Source organism: Mandrillus leucophaeus, unplaced genomic scaffold, assembly GCF_000951045.1.
Source record: "Mandrillus leucophaeus isolate KB7577 unplaced genomic scaffold, Mleu.le_1.0 Scaffold2099, whole genome shotgun sequence".
NCBI classification, from domain to species: Eukaryota; Metazoa; Chordata; class Mammalia; order Primates; family Cercopithecidae; genus Mandrillus; species Mandrillus leucophaeus.
In genome coordinates, this window is record NW_012102142.1 from 1 (window position 1) to 2544 (window position 2544).

A 2544-nucleotide genomic window follows, 5' to 3' on the forward strand; every position below is an offset into this window, starting at 1 on the left:
AGAAGCCTAGCAGATGCTTGTACAGCCTGCAGAACTGTGAGGCAAATAAACCTCTTTTATAAATTACCCAGTCTCAGGGCCAGGAGTGGTGCTCACGTCTGTAATCCCAGCATTTTGGGAAGCCAAGGTGGGTGAATCACTTGAGGTCAGGAGTTCAAGACCAGCCTGGCCAACCTGGTGAAACCCTGTCTACTAAAAATACAAAATTAGGTGGGCATGGTGGTGCATACCTGTAGTCCAAGCTACTTGGGAAGCTGAGGCATGAATATTGCTTGAACCTGGGAGGCAGAGGTTGCAATGAGCTGAGATCACACCATTGCACTCTAGCCTGGGCCACAAGAGCAAAACTTCATCTCAAAACCCTGTCTCTACTAAAGATACAAAAAATTAGCCAGGCATGGTAGTGCATGGCTATAATTCCAGCTACTCAGGAGGCTGAGGCAGGAGAGTAGTCTGAACCCAGGAGGTGGAGGTTGCAGCGTACTGAGATCGTGCCACTGTACTCCAGCCTGGGCAACAGAGCTAGACTTCCTCTCAAAAATAAATAAATAAGCCAGTCTCAGGTATTCCTCTAGTGCAATGCAAAATGGACTAATACAGTGTCCGTTGGACCTGACACTCACGGAAGGGCTGGTCTTGACTCTGCCATTAACAGGCAGACTATGACAGAGTTGTTCCTCTGCTCTGCCTCAGTTTGTCCTCTTTCAGCTGAGCAGAGCAGGGATAATTGCTTCTCATGTGGGCCACAGGACAAAACAAAGCCCTGAGTCCCACAGGAAGGTAGGTGGGCTACGTCCAAGGGAAGACAGACCTGGGGCTGGGGCAGTATTTTATGTCCCCGGGGTGGCACAGGGACATGGAGAAGATGCTTCCTTTGTGGGCAAGGGAGAAGGGAAGATAAGCAGAGAGGCGCCAGACACTTGCCTCACCCCCACCTCCCCCACCCCACACCAGGCCCGTTCCCACTTAGCCCCCAACTCAGGCTGCACCGTTGCCCTTACGGTCAGTGTGCCTTCCCAGACAAGCTGACAGAAGCTGACAGCTTGGATTCATCAGAGACAGCACGTAGTGTAGGTGATGTGCAGGACGTAAGTGGAGAGGGGACACGTGGGCTGTGGTGTCAGGTCTGGGGCTGCCAACATGGGCTGCCCATGCCCTGGCTGTGGGCAAACCATGCTGGTCCCCCCTGCCAATTAGAGGCCAATTAGAATGTGGCCTCTAATTATAAGGTCTATGAGTTCCAGGCCAGGACTGGAGCCATACTCCCCTTGGGGACAGGGGACACAGTCCACATAGACATCACTTGTGCTTTGCGCAAAGCCAGCTGGACAAACGAATGGGAGGGGCCCTGCTGGAGGGTAAAACTGGGCCTGGACTACTCAGACCTGCCTCTGTGACAGGACGGTCCCGTCCTTCCAGTCAGACTCCTGAGCTGGAAGCCCACCCAGCCAGGGAGTGGGGAAGGGGTGGCCTGCAGTCTCCCTTGAGTCTGTAGCCCCTCCCACCCAAGGGAGCTTAATAAAAAAAAATGCAGAAACACCAAGAGCTCCTCCCAGCTGCTGGATGCTACCTGGTGTGGCCTCCAGGACCCTGGAGGAGTCAAGAGGGGGCTGCCAGCAGCTGGGGGCAGGGGGAAAGCTGGGTCCCCAGGGTGGATGCCTAGCAGGAACATGCAGGCGTGGCAAGTGATGAGCCCTAAGGGCTGAGCCCCTTCTGCCCAGGGGGCCTTGGTGACACACCTGCTGCTGAGCTCAACCCAAGGAGTCAGGGTCTCGTGCCAAGCAGCCTCTCTGCTTGCGAAGACAGTCCTGGGATCGTTACCCCTCTGCCCAGGGCTCAAGTATCCAGGCTGTGGAAGGGCCAGCAGTCAGAAAGAAGGAGGCCATGGGTGTGGGTCCCCTAGCAGCCAGGGGCCTTGGAGGACAAAGCCCCTATGAGGGGCATGAGGGGGAAGGGAGACTGAGCTATACCTCCCACCCTGAGATCTGTGGTACCAGGCTCCAGAGGAGGCCCTGGGGAGAGACCAGCATGAGAGGAACTGCTACTGATGCCTTTGGGCACGTACTCTGCAGGGCTGGGCCAGCCCGAAGTTGGCAGCAGAGGGGTGGGACAGACGCCACAAGGAATGAGGCTTTGTTTGGTAGAGCTGTGACCCTCTTCATCCTCTCCTGACCCCCGAGCTGACCCTCATCCTCAGACCTCTGCAGAACTTTGACCAAGTGGTGGTGGAGGAATTCCAGTGGCTCCAGGGTGGCCCTGGGTGACCCAGGGCTCCAACCAGGGTTCTGGAGTTGAGGACAGGAGGCTGGAAGAGATGACCTCCCCTAGTCCTCCAAGGCTGCCCAGCCCCCTGACGTGTGTGATAATCCTCTCACCAGACCGGGCCCACTGACTGACAGAGTGGGTGCCACCTTCTTCAGGGTGGCACCAGTCCAAGCCCTCATGTGGTCTGTGCATGCCAGGGTCTGCACATCCTGTGGGAGGCAGAGGGCCAGACGGCCTCTTGGTAGACACAGTCATCCCAGACTTTGGTCAGTACCTCCT

The 2544-nt window shown here is 56.4% G+C and overlaps 1 pseudogene; it reads right to left on the reverse strand.

Moving 5' to 3' along the window:
- Positions 1-2375: 2375 nt before the first annotated feature.
- The window catches only part of LOC105539783, a 7902-nt pseudogene continuing 7733 nt past the window's right edge, over positions 2376-2544 (reverse strand).